The sequence below is a fragment of the Dasypus novemcinctus genome, chromosome 5 (assembly GCF_030445035.2).
Source record: "Dasypus novemcinctus isolate mDasNov1 chromosome 5, mDasNov1.1.hap2, whole genome shotgun sequence".
Lineage (NCBI taxonomy): Eukaryota > Metazoa > Chordata > Mammalia > Cingulata > Dasypodidae > Dasypus > Dasypus novemcinctus.
Window position 1 is genome coordinate 119868455 of NC_080677.1, and position 14180 is coordinate 119882634.

Sequence of the window (14180 nt, forward strand, 5' to 3'; positions counted from 1 at the left end):
TGTTAAACAGGACAGACCTGAGCTGTCCTCATGAGGCTTATCAGTCCAGGGAGTGCTCTAGCTTATTCTTAGTCCTCTAAACATGTGATGCCCATTATTGAACGTAATAATACTTCATGCCTCTGACAGTAAGGCTGGTACCACCCCTCACCTTCCAGCAACTTGAGTTTCTTATTCAATGGAAGTAGAAAAATGTCCAACCCAGGGTCTAATTCTATCTCTGTTACTTAATATGAGCCTCTTGGAGATTCAGATTTCTCAGCCATAAAACAGGGATAAAAGCACTTACCCTGCCTATCTCCCAGAATCATGCAAATAAGAAAACATGCATGGGGAAGCAGACGTGGCTCAACTGATAGAGCATCCACCTACCATATGGGAGGTCCAGGGTTGAAACCCATGTGGTGAGCTGGCCCATGTGCAGTGCTGCCACGCACAAGGAGTGCCATGCCACGCATGGGTGTCCCCCACATAGGGGAGCCCCATGCACAAGGAGTGCGCCCCACATTGAACCACCCCACGCAGAAAAAGTGTAGCCCACCCAGGAGTGGTGCTGCACACATGGAGAGCTGACGCAGCAGGATGATACAACAAAAAGAGACACAGATTCCCAGGGTCGCCGAGAATGCAAGAGCTCACAGAAAAACACACAGCGAATGGAAACAAGAGAGCAGACAAAGGGGTGAAGGGGGGTGAAATAAATAAAATAAAATCTTTTAAAAAATAAAAGAAAATAAAAAGAAAATATGCATGCATTACCAGTTTTCACCAGTCTGGGGTATAAATGAGATCCCTTTAAAATGGATACTCCAGATCACAAGGATTCTGAAGTCCCAGATATAAAAGCCTCAGCTCCAGCACTGTGAAGAATACCCTAGCTATTTCAGGGGGTCCTCAAAAGGGTGCCTATAGTAGTCTGATATGGTTATGAATTCCAAAAATAGATATTGCATTATTTGTAATCCAATCTGTACATGGGCATGATTGAGTTATGATTAGGGTACTCTTGAATAAAAGGCACAGCTAAGAACAGAGTTGAGGGCTTTTAATGTTATAGTTTTGATTTTGGAGTTTGATGCTGAAGACTTAAACTGGAGTCCTGGGAAGTGAGCACGCAGGGGAAGAGAAGCCAGCCCCAGGAAGGAAGGAAACTTGAAGCCACAGTAAAGCAAGCCCCAGGAACGTAGGAACCCAGGAAGCCTGAACCTGAACTCTCGCAGATGTCGGCAGCCATCTTGCTCCAAACAGACTTCGGTGAGGGAAGTAACTTATGCTTTATGATGTGGTATCTGTAAGCTCCTACCCCAAATAAATACCCTTTGAAAAAACCAACCTATTTCTGGTATTTTGCATCAGCACCTCTTTGGTTGACTAATACAGTGCCCACATCTGCTTAACCTATTAGCTTCAGTCTTTACCTTGCCATTCTTCCGTCCAGGTTCCTCTGACTGGTGAGGTTCATGGCCCCAAAACCACCAGAATGAGCCTCGGGGCCAGCCCTGCTGATAGGGCGTTCGCCATTTCCCGAGGTCAGGTGGCCAGACTCCAGACCAGGGGCTGCCGCCACACCTCCCGCAGGACGGAGCGGTGTCGATTGTGTGTACAGGTGGAGAAAATGAGCCTTCTACGCCTTCTGCCTGGCACACCTGCAAGCAACTTTCAGCAACCTGCCCCGCCCCAAAAAGAAAAACAACAATAAACAACAACTGTCACAGGGGTGAATTCAAGAATCTCTGGACCTCCAGTCATTCACATTCCCAGGAAACCTCTCCCCTGGATACAGATTTAGCTCCTCTGAACTGATTAACATACTCAAACCTCTGCACTCAGGTGAGACTAGTGGTGGCTCGCCAGGTGCCCCTAGAGCAAGGGTTCTTAGCAAGGGGTCCGTGAGTTTGAATTGAAATTTTAAAAAACAACATTATTCTTGTGGGGACATGGTGATGCGGGTGTGGTATAGTTATTAAGTAACACCCACGGGTAGTGTGGACTTAGGAAGGGGCCGGTGGTTTTCACCTGACTGGCAAAGGGGTCCATGGAACAAAAAAGGTTACGAACTCCTGCCCTAGAACAGTGACAGTGTAGCTGCTTGTTGTGGGAGCATTCACAAAATCAAATAATGCTGTGTCCCAAAGGTAAATGGGAACATCCACCTCAAAAAACAAAAAAACTGCTAGCCACTTGACAAAGATAGAGCCTCTTGGCCCCAGGGCCAGGGCTGCCCTGCAGCCTAAGCCACCTGTCCATCTTAGAGCAGAAGGGCAGAGGGCACCACCTAGGGAGAAAAAGGAGGGCTTGAGGGCCTGGGAAATGTAGCTGGTAGTGGAGTGCCCGAGTGTTAGGGCATTTAGGGAGAATCTAGGTTCAGAGAAAATCAGGTAAATGAAAACAGACAACTCCAGGGAGTAAAGTGTTGTATAAGAAAGGGGTGTTGTTCTAGGGCACTACACGGCTCAGATGTGAACAGTATTTACCTAGTCTTAATAATGTGAGCACTAATCATTTCAACAAATATTGTGATATAAGTATACGGGCAGATGGCGGAAGGATGGGGGAAGAGGTGTGGTTGGAAATTGTAATATAAGCATATGTTTTAGTTTCCTAGCTGCTAAATCAAATACCATATAATGGATTGGCTCACTGGCAGGATGTTATTGGCTCAAGGTTTCAGAGGTTAGAAGGCTTGCTTGCTTCCTTCTGGGGTTGCTGTCTTCTGGCTGGCTGGCAATCTCTAGAGTCCCCTGGCTTTTCTCCCCGTGGCAATGCACGTGGCAGTGTCTTCTTTCTCTCCCAGACCCCTTTGACTTCCAGTTCTTGGCTGCTCCCCTTGGCTTTCTCTCTGTGTGTGATCTTCCCCATAAGGCCTTTAGAAATAGGATTAAGACCAATTCCGATTCAGTTGGGCTACACTTTAACTAAAGTAACATCATCAAAAGGTCCTATTTACAATGAGTTTATACCCATATTCCTATGGACTATGACTAAGAACATGTTTTTCTGGGGCTCACGGCTCCAAGCCACCTCAACATGCTATTTAGAAAAATGGAGATAAATACCAAGAAAAGATCTACAGAGTTAAGAGTGGTTACTTCCGGGGAGAGGGCCCAGGGGACAAGAGGGCACAGGAGATTATTTTTCATTATAAGCCTTTCATTCTGTTTGACTTTAAAACTATATGCATGTATCACTCTGCTAAAAAGAGAGAGGGAAGATAAATAAAACAGGTCTTCCCAGTTGCTACAAAGCAAGGTTTCAAAAATCTTAAGGCTCATTGCAGTCAGGGTATTTGTCATATACAGGGCAGTGTTAAAGCTATGAGCTGTTACTGCTGTACTTTAAAACTAGTTAGTCACCCTGCAGTTGGACACCTTCCTGTGATGCCTTGACTCACATGCTTGTCACCAGCGAGCCCCACTAAACTCAGCAAAGGGTCCATCTCTCTTCTTGTCTCCCTGAACACAAACCAGTGCGACTAAAAGTCACTCTCCCTCAATAAGAATAGCAATCACCCTGTCACCCACTGTGTCATTTGTCCCAATTCCTTCCCACTGATGCCTGCTTGGCTCCTTACCCCGTATCTATTCTCCTTCTTCCTCTAATAAGCCAACAACTTCCAATAGTTATTTCTCCTCAGATTGATCAGGAAGTCCCTGACTTCTGCCAAGAACTTGTGAACTGACTCGAAGCACAAAAGAGCAAAGCACTTCTATCCCCAAGGGGTTATTACACAGCCACCTACCAGTTGGATAACATTGAGCAACTTAACCTCTCTATGGCTATTTACCTATCTGTAAAGTGGGAATAATAACAGTAACCTACTTTATGTAGTAGACAGGTATTCACAGGAGGTATTCAATACATGTCATTTGTTGTTGTTTTTATTATTACCATGGTTCCTACTTTATACCTTCTTTCAGCTTATCATGATACAGATAAGAGCAAAGCCTTTATCTCCAAAAAGAGGCCCTCCCTGTGGGCGTTTCATTTCTCCATGCTTTGGTGGTTCTGGCATCCTCCCAGTCCTGTTACAACATCCAGGAGGGCAGCTCAGCCTAATTGCTTTCCTCCTGGGCCTCCCAGGGTACATCATCTCTAGGGCAGTCCCCATCACACTCTGTCCAGATTTTTCCTATTGGCTCTCTTACTTGGGGCTTTGAGGCAGACGCTCTCAAGCCAACAAAAGAGCAGCAAACTAAAAACTTTTTTTGAAGTGTATTATTAAATAGTGTTGATTTGCTTTGCAAAATTTTAAGACAAATTTACACTATCCATGTACATACATTCCATTCCTTCTAAATTCATGGACATCAAAGCTCCCAGCTGAGGGCTAAAGAGCTTGCTTTTGGGAACGTAAGAACAGATAAAGTCTGGGAGCAAATCCCCATGAGAAGACATTTTGTGGAGTTTGTTTTGGAGCATCTTGTTCAGGAGCTCTACTTCTGGTACCATTTGGACATGGCTTTAACCAGAGAAAGCCAAAACCGTAAAACATCTCTAAAAGAATTCACCAAGTGAACTAAGGACTAGAGTGGACTTACTGGTATTCCACTATAGACTTACAGTGACTCTAGCAATGGAAGAAATTACAACAGTGACATGAAGGCGGTGGCCACTGGAGGCTCTGGGGGCAAGGAGAGGGAGGAATAGGTGTAATACAGGAGAATTTTTGAGATGGGAATTGTACTGAATGATATTGCAATGACAGATATAGGCCATTATATATCTTACCACAACCTACAGAATTGTGTGGGAGCGAGTGTAAACTACAATGTAAACTATAATCCAGGCTTAATGGCAATGCCCCAAAATGTGTCTATCAATTGCAATGAATGTACCACACTAATGAAGAATGTTGTTTATGTGGGAAAATGTGGGAGGTATGGGGAGCAGCGCATATGGGAATCCCTATATTTTTATGTAACATTTATGTAATCTAAGTATCTTGAAAAAATATATATATTTATTTTTTAAAATAAATAAATTATTTAAATAATAATAATAATAAAGAATTCACCAAGGTCTGCTGCCTAAGATTTGTGTAGACCTTGCAGCCAGCAATAGGGAGAACTTTAAGTTTCTTATTTGTCATAATAGGGATAAGAATAATAGCTAACATTCATTGTACACTGACTGTGTGCCAGGAGTGGACTGATTCGCTTAATTAACCAATTAACCTTAGTGAAGGAGATGCTCAAAAGGCTTTCAGTCAGACAGCTGTGTGAGTTGTTGTAAAGATTAAATGAAATAATGTAGATAGAGCACTTTATCCCACGGTTTTAACTATATTTTCATAGGTATAAAGAATTGAATGATATAGTTGAAAAATATGGACTGTATTCATTAAATACACACACACGCACACAGACACACACCAGGGAATGGAAAATGTTGAGATTCTTTCCAGAGCATTTCAGCCTGGGCCTTCAATGTGCCCATCTGGTGGAGGTGAACTTGGAGTGCTGTTTGATCGATTGGTTCCTAACCAGTCTCTTCCCAAGTCTCAGCGTCATGCCACATCAAAGGAGCCACCGAGACAATGTGAAGTCAGAGGAACTGAAATCCTGCCTACACTTCAAAGGGTATTCTTCTTCCGGAAGTTGTTTCAGCAACCCTTTCAAAGAGGGTAAACAATACAGCTCAGGGGCCTCACAGGTAAGTACATCTACTTCACACTGGCGTCCATGCTGTGGCCGGGAACTTTCAGGGACCCAAAGAGTACACCCACAAATGAAACCGTCACTCTACAAAGAGATGGCCTTTGATGCCATCCTTATTGCACTCCTAGAGAAAGGGGCAGCCAGCAAATCCTGTCACCGAGTGGGCCACCAATTAACTACTTACAGATTCCTGGGCTTCCGCCCCTTGGTTTACACACGCGATGGTTCTGTGTTTGAACATCAGATCTTTTGGGAAGGAGGCGGGAGGCGTGGTGAAGGAGGGGCCTGTAACTAAGACTTGCTTTCTCCAGGAGCAGGTGCTCTGGACCCAGCATTTGAATCCCCCTATCCCTGCACTGCAGCGGGTCCTTGGCAGCTGGCGACAGACACGAGGGGTCAACAGACCCATGCCCACCCGTTTGTGGCCGAGTTTTTAGCGAGAGACAGACTGACGGGAGTTTTCTGGCGTTCCCCTCTGGCTGGGGAGGAGGCCGAGCAGCGACGGCCCCTCTGGTGGGAGATGCGGTCCCCCCGGTGAGCTCGCACCTCCCTCAGCCCTGCGCGGTCACACACCCCTGACCTCTACAGATCCGGCTCCTGCTCCCGGGCCTCCGCGTCCACAATCCGCACCCGCGGGCACAGCCCCCACCCTGGCCCCGCGCGCTCGCACTCGCCCCATCCGGCCCGCGCGGGTTGCGGAGACGTGCGGCACGTGCGCCGCGCGGTGATTGGCAGCGCGGCCCCCGCTTCGCCCCCGCGCGCAAGCGTCGAGCCCCGCGGGTGGGCTGGCGAAGGGGCGTCTGGAGAGGCCGGCGGGTGGGCGCCGCAGGAGGTCCGCCGGGCTGGGGCCTGCCGGAGTGCGCAGACCAGACGGGGCCACCCGGGCACCCGCACGCCTCCTGCGCTTTGCGGGCTCACCGCCCCGGGCGGCCGGAGAACAATGACAGCCTGCTGGGGGGTGAGGGGGCTGGTGGCAGGCGCCGAAGGAGCGCCCCTGATTGCGTTGGTGTCCCTTTGCGCAGGGATGCTTGAACAAGCTTGCTCTGCGGAGCTGTAGCTGCTGTGCCTGCGCCGTGAAAATACTTTCTGTGAGTGATTACATGGGTTGTTGTTTAGGACAGAGCCAGGAGATCACCGTATCTTTCGACCTGTGTCCTGCGAGGGGAGAAGGGAGGCTTTAGGAAGGAGCCTGGGGATTTTAACGCAGCTGGTGCGGGGCCTGAGAAAATGACAAAGGCACAGCTTACGTGCGTGGCCCGGGCAGCGATGCTCCGCCTCTGAGTAAGAGGCCAGAAAGATGTCCATTAAGGGGCTTGGGTGGTGGCCGGGCTCACCCCGGAAGGGTCCTCAAAGGGGGCGCCTGGAGCAGAGGGTGTCTGTGCTCGGCAGAGGACTGGTGGGAGAAGAGCGGCGGGACGGTGAGCGGAGGAGGGGGTCCCCGCGGGCGGCAGGGCTGCTGTGGACCGCCAAGAGCCAACAGCGCTCAGTGATTCTCTGTTGTGACCTCAGATGGGGCTGTCTCGCCTCTTCCCAGCCGTTGCGAAATCCCTGAGCCAATGAAAAATAGACTCTGAGGGTTACCGAGCCAATGAAAACCTGCGGGGCTGTGAGGAATTCCCAGTAGAGACAGTTATGGAGAGCTGGCAGGCAAGCTTTCTCCTTGGGGGCTGCCTTCCCAGAAGCCCAGGACAAGTGTGCATCAAGAACCAAAGTACCAGGAGTGCATTCATTTCATTCGTTTATTTGTATGAGAGCGCCTGCTGTTTATTTGTAAGGCCCATGCTGTGGTCGGTGGAGCGCAGAGGGAGGACGGAGGTGAGTCAACGTGGTTTCTGACCTGAGAAGCTGGCAACGGTGACTCCCGCTGTTCTATGTCCCTACTAAAAACGTTCAACGTTAACGTGGGGTGCTTTAGTCTCCAAATTGAGTACACGTGCCTTATTTTATCTACTAATCACTATAATCCATAAGATATGCATCATCATTCATACTTAACCAGTGAAGGAAGTAAGGCTCAGCTCAGTTAAATCATATATCCAGAGTGTCACAGCTGATTAGTGACTGGAACTCACGCATCCCAGCTGTAAATTCGGAGCTCTTTAAATATATCAAAGAAGGAAAACGGGCATGGTTTATGAACTTGGTGCAAAGGGCACACCCAGTGATTGAAATGCAATCCGGAAGGACTGTGTGTGTATGTGTGTGTGTATGTGTGTGTGTAATATATATATTTCCCGCCCCCTTTTTTTTTCCTCAGTCCACTGCTCTTTCAAATTGTCCCCTTGAAACACAGACTTGATCCTCTCTTTTACACCTATGTGTGAAGAAGCGATTCCCCTTGAGTCATTGCTAGGAAAGCCCTTACCAGAGGAGGGAATGAGGATGGGTTACCATACCAACTGTGGATTTCCTTTCCCCAACTAGAGATGCTGCTTCCTGTCACATGGTTGGGCCCTAGCCTGCCTAAAATAAGCCATACTCAAGGGGACCTCTGAAGCCTCTGCCTCAGGCACCACCATTGTTCCAGCCCTGAGGAAGCAAAAATGACACATCCCTTTATCGCCACGATGACTTTGTTAAAAGGAGTTTTGCTTCTAGGGGATTTGTCCATCCGGGACTTGCTGTGCCACTACCACGGTGCCACATGAACACTGTGAGCCTGTTTGGCAAAGCCAGTGATGATCACTGGTTCTCAAGACACAATGCCCATTGCAGTCATACGGCAGGCTTTTTAAAGATACACATCTTTGGGCACATCTCTGGACTGGAATTTGGGAGGTCCTGGGTGCATATTGTTTTGTTTCAGCTTGCTCTACATACTCTGAAGTGATTTGGATGATCAGCCAGGTTTGGAACCCACAGATGTGGGATGGCATCCTCCTGAAAAGTTGGAGGTACTCAAGGGTGGAATGAGGATTCTTGGTCAAATCAGGAACCTGTCATTCAGATGTTCATAGCGCTTGAGGGTGTGGAATGACAACTCTGTTCATCAGAGAGTTCAAAAGGGAACTAAAAACCTCGTGGTAGGAAAATTGAGTAATCTAAAACCTTAGAAGGATGCAGGGCTAGGGAACTGAGATTTTGGGTGTGAGCTTATTTTATTTTCACTTAAAAAAAAAGTCAACGCTCTAAGTAGAGATGAAGTCAGTGACAACTTATGTGACTTATAGTCTCATCAATAGATGCTGTTTGCTTAATTTCCTTCTTTAAAAAACGTGTTATTTTTAAATACTTTCACATTTATAGGACAGTTACAAAAATAATACAAACCCTATGCAGAGAGCTCTAACATACTCTCATCTCCCTCTGCAAATACCCAGCTCCATCAATTTTAACATTTTGTCACATTTGCCATATCATGCTTAATTTCCTTTTATCATCCCTTACTCTCTAGGCCTGCAACTTGTCCCATGTAACTGTTGAACCTTTGAAATGTGGCTAGCCTGAATTGAGATGTGCTATAAGTGGAAAATAGTCATAGGATTTCAAAAAACTTAGGAAAAAATGTGAGAGCTCATTAATAATTTTAGTATTGATTACATGTTGAAATAATTTTTTGATATGTTTGTTAGGTTCAATAAAATACATTATTAAAATTAATTCCATCTGCTTTTTATTTGTTTCAATGTGGCTCGTAGAAAATTTAAAATTACATTTATGACTGGCATTAAACTTCTCTTTGACAGCACAGCTGTAAATATTTTAGGTTCTCCATTTTCTGCACTTAGAATGAGATTCCTGTGAAATTGTTTTGTATTGTAGCACATAGTATGCATACTGTGAGACTCTTTTCTCCATCTGGCCTTCTACACAAATGCCTCTTTGAATTTATGACTTTGAGTTATTAACTCTCATTTCCATTTGCTATCCACCATGGTCCCAAAGAAAGAAAAGGCTCTGGCAACCCTTTTTTCCTTCTACTCAGTTTGGTGGTGATAAGATCCCCCCTGGGGCTTTATTTTTTTCAGTAAGTTTGAAGTGGTTTGTGGCATCCATTCACCCTCTATTGCAGGGGTTCTTAACCTTTTCTGTTCCACAGACCCTTCCCCTTGCCAGTCAGGTGAAAATCACCAACCCCTAAGTCCACACTATACTGTGTATGACTTAATAAATGTGTCACACCCACACCACCACGTCCCCACAAAAATGTTTTTTTTAATTTCAATTCAAGCTCACAGACCCCTTGTTAAGAATACCTGCTCTATTGCCTTCTTTTTTTTCTCTATTTTTTTGTCTTTATTTTTTTTTAATGTTACATTAAAAAAATATGAGGCCCCCATACACCCCCCACCCCTCTCACCCCACTCCTCCCATTATAACAACCTCCTCCATCATCATGGGACATTCATTATACTTGGTGAATACATCTCTGAGCACTGCTGCACCACATGGTCAATGGTCCACATTATAGTTTACACTCTCTCCCAGTCTACCCAGTGGGCCATGGGAGGACATGCAATGTCCAGTAACTGTCCCTGCAGTACCCCCCAGGACAGCTCCAACTCCTGAAAATGCCCCCACATCACATCTCTTCTTCCCACTCCCTACCCTCAGCAGCTACCATGGCCACTTTCTCCACGTCAATGCTACATTTTCTTCAACTACTAGTCACAATAGTTCATGAATAGAATATCAGTAAGTCCACTCTAATCCATACTCTATTACTCCATCCTGTGGACCCTGGAATAGTTATGTCCACTCCACATCTATATCAAGAGGGGGCTTATTGCCTTCTTGAAGCTTCCAGGCCCAGGTCTGGCTCAGACCCACAAATACACCAACCACTAGGATCAGGGTGACAGCCAGCAGCAAGATGACTGCCCAGAGGTAAAGCTTCAGGTTGGAGTTCCTGGTGGAGCCGTGGGCCCCAATGTGGGCTCTTGCCTGTAAGAATCACCAAAGCCCACCAGCCCTGGGGAACTCACAGTGTTCTGGTCTGGCAGTGTGGTGGTGGTGACCTGGGAATCAGCACCATTTTACAGTCCCAGAGCTACAGGTAGCAGAAGAGGTCCCTGGCCCAGAGGGGTGGCAGGCAAAAGCTCTGCAGAAGAAGTAAACTGGGTTCCCTGAGGGCCCTCTGGGAGCCAGAGTCCATGAAGGTGAAGGTGGAAGGAGGGAAGCGCTGGTAGTGAGATGGGGAGGGCAGTGCTATCCCGTCCAAGGCTACCATTTAGGTTCTGTAGCTGTTACGGTCAAAAGGGCCCCTGTCCAAAGGAGGGGCCGCTGAGGCCGCCGGAACGCCTTCTTACCATCAGCAGGCTTCCGTGGCTTCATCTCAGCAACACCTTGAAAACATTTCCCAAATCTTTCCACTGCTTTTGATCTTTTGGCTGCCATGTTAGTTTACCCTGACTACCGCAACCATTTCCCATCTGGCCTTCCTGTTTCACATCACTCTCTGTAATGCATCACTCTCTTGCTTGAAATCCAATGACCTGATACAGCCACTGTGGAAAATGGCAGCGTCTCCTAAAACTAAACATACACCTGTCCCAAGACCTAGCAATTCCACTCCAAGGATGTAAACCTCAAGGAAGTGAGTGTACACATCCAACAAAAGATGTGGGCAGAAATGTTCATAGCACTATTCATAGAATCCAAAAACTGGAAACAAATGTCCATCGACAGGAAAATGGAGAACTAAGTTGTGGTATGTCTGTGTAAAGGAATGCACCCTGCAGTAAGAGAGCTAACCATGGAAACATGCAACAGCATTGAGGTTCTCAGAGAGATGATGAGGAACAAAAGGAGCCAGACCAAAAGAGTAGGCACTGTCTGATTCCATTTATATTAATATTATGTTCAAGAAAAGAGGTAAAATGAACCTATGGTGATAGAAATCAGCACATTGGTTATCTTTTGAAGGAATATTGATTTAAAAAGCACCAAAGAGGCCCTTGGTTTGGGTGATGAAATACATGGATATGTGTGCACATCAAAATTCATCAAAATGTGCCCTTAATATTTGTGCACTGGGAAGCAGACTTGGCCCAGTGGTTAGGATGTCCGTCTACCACATGGGTGGTCCACCGTTCAAACTCGGGGCCTCCTTGACCATGTGAAGCTGGCCCATGCGCAGTGCTGATGCGCGCAAGGAGTGCCCTGCCACACGGGTGTCTCCCACGTAGGGGAGCCCCACACGCAAGGAGTGCGCCCCGTAAGGAGAGCCGCCCAGCGCGAAAGAAAGAGCAGCCTGCCCAGGAATGGTGCTGCATGCATGGAGAGCTGACACAAGATGACGCAATAAAAAGAAACACAGATTCCCAGTGCCGCTGACAACAACAGAAGTGGACAAAGAAGAAGACACAGCAAATAGATACAGAGAACAGACAACCGGGGGGGGGAAGGGGAGAGAAATAAATAAATCTTTTAAAAAAAATTTGTGCACTTTACCGCTGTATATAAATAAAAATGAACTTTTAAAATTAAAAAACAAACCTAACAATAGCTTCCCATTGCATTTAGGGTGAAATCTAAACTCCTTACCTTGGCCATCGAGATCTCCCCCACCTCTTACCTCATTCCAGACCATTCTCCCAATAGTTTAAATGTGTTGAGTTCCTGTTTTTCAAATGTGCTGAGGTCACGTCTACCTCAGGGCCTTTGCATTTGTCTTTTCCTCTGCTTGGAACGTTTTTCCTCCATATCTTCTTATCATGGCTAGTTATTTGTTATTCAGGTCTCAGCTCAAACATTACTTCCTCCTTCCTTGACCACCTGTATAAGTTACGATGCTTTTTGTTGAAGAAACAAGAAACTCAAACTAGCTTAAAACTTGAAGGGAATGTATTGGTTTTTGGAACCAAAGTGCCACAGCCAGGATATGGTCAGGACCCTGGATCTTCTTCTGTCTGATTCTCCAGGTGCTCCTTTCCTCCATGGGTCAGCTAAATCCTCATGCAGACCTCCTCTACACTAGCAAAATGGTTACAGCAATCTCTGGCTTCACATCCACATCACACTCCATTCAGAAAGGGCATTTCATTTCTTCCAGCTCAAAGGAAAGTACTGGAACTTCACCTAACCAATCATTTAGCCTAGGGCAATCCCATGTGCTGATTGGCTGATCCCTGAGCCAGTCACTACTGAAGGGACCCTGACCGCACCAATCCCACTCAAAGCTCAAGGCTACCATGTATTAGGAAGATGTAGATGGGTGCTGGGGAGGCAACTAGCAGTATCTACTAGGCCACCCTACCACACAAGGTGTGTCTAGACCAGATCAGCAGACTTTCTGTAAAGGGCTAAATGTAAATATTTTAGGCTTGTTTGTTTTGTCTCATATTGTTTTATGACCTATATTAGTCAGCCAAAGGGGTGCTGATGCAAAATACCAGAAATTGGTTGGTTTTTCTAAAGGGTATTTATTTGGGGTAGGAGCTTACAGATACCACACCATAAAGCATAAGTTACTTCTCTCATCAAAGTTTATTTTTATGTGTTGGAGCAAGATGGCTGCTGACGTCTGCAAGGGTTCAGGCTTCCTGAGTTCCTTACATTTTCATTACAATAAGGAGAAATTGGGAAGGAAACAGGTCCTCTATAGTTCAGTAAACCTGCAGGGCATCCTTCATTTGATTTCAGTCTGAGAGTCATTCTTAAGACAATGGTTTCTTCTCCTTGGTGCCTTATGGGAACCCACCCTTTCCACAGGCTTGCCCAACAGTCTTTTTCTTGGTTGCACCCTCATCAAGCATGTGGGTGTCGACCAAGCTCCAGACCTCACCCTCCAGGAGTGTTGGGGTGATTGCCACAGCTTACCTAATCTTTGGGTTAGAGTCTTAACCCCCCTAGTATAGTGATATGAAAATAACATTCCCCCTAAACTTTGTCACACAGGCCCAACCCATTTAGAGCAATGAGTTGACCACCTGGCCTTCCCTAACCATTGGGGGACAGGCCCACCCCTCTCAGACCTGTGGGGTGCTGATCTTAACCACCCTAATCCTTGGGGAATGTGCTTCACCTTCTCTATACCCTGGAGTGGCAAAATTCTCCCAGAACATTGGGTGGGAACATCCACCCTCTTCAACTGCTGGTGCAAACTCACCCTCTCAGTACACATGGGTGGAGTTCCTCTCTTGGCCCAAGGTGATGTCTTAATTCCAGATCTCAACTGCCATGGTTTTCCTCTTAAAGTTGTTTCTCCTTCAATCTCTCCTTTCCACGTCCCTTTTAGTCCAGGCTGACAGTGGTTTTGTTCATACAACTCTCTCAAAATCCTTGTTGGTTTAGCATGCAAGAAGCAGGGATCCAAGCCATCAGACAGCAAGACTTTCCACAAGTCTTTCCGATATAACTGCATCTTCAATCCTGATTTACAAGTTCCAAGTTTAGTTAAGTCCTCCAATGGGGCACTTTCATCTGGGAACTTGATTTCCAGAGGCTTGGAATTTCTGTTTTCCTTGTGCCCGACAGTTCAGTCCACAGTATATCTCTCCTATCTAGCATTTTACTATAAACTGCAAGCAGAAGCCAAGCCCCATTCTCAGGGTTTACTTTGGAAATTTCTTCGGCTAAATG

General features: G+C 46.3%; 1 pseudogene; it reads right to left on the reverse strand.

Moving 5' to 3' along the window:
• Positions 1-10346: 10346 nt before the first annotated feature.
• LOC131278416 (zona pellucida sperm-binding protein 1-like) lies at positions 10347-10994 on the reverse strand (annotated as a pseudogene).
• Positions 10995-14180: the final 3186 nt, after the last annotated feature.